A 283-nucleotide genomic window follows, 5' to 3' on the forward strand; every position below is an offset into this window, starting at 1 on the left:
TTTTTATATCTAATTGTTCGTTGAAATAATCGAAGTATCGGTAATAAATATAAAACTTAGATTTACTTATTAATAAGACACCCTTTATGAGCAACTGGGTGGGTCAGTATGCACAACGCAATTGTGATAATTAAACAATTATAGACATGAACGTATAAAATAGTTCTGACTTTAGAAATTTTATTTATTATAAGAAGAAAACTTTTCCATATTTATTTGTGTATATTAAAAATATTTAATTTTGTCCAAGTATTTAAAACTTTTTATATCTATAATTCCACAG

This window comes from Atta colombica, unplaced genomic scaffold (genome assembly GCF_001594045.1).
Source record: "Atta colombica isolate Treedump-2 unplaced genomic scaffold, Acol1.0 scaffold33, whole genome shotgun sequence".
NCBI lineage: Eukaryota > Metazoa > Arthropoda > Insecta > Hymenoptera > Formicidae > Atta > Atta colombica.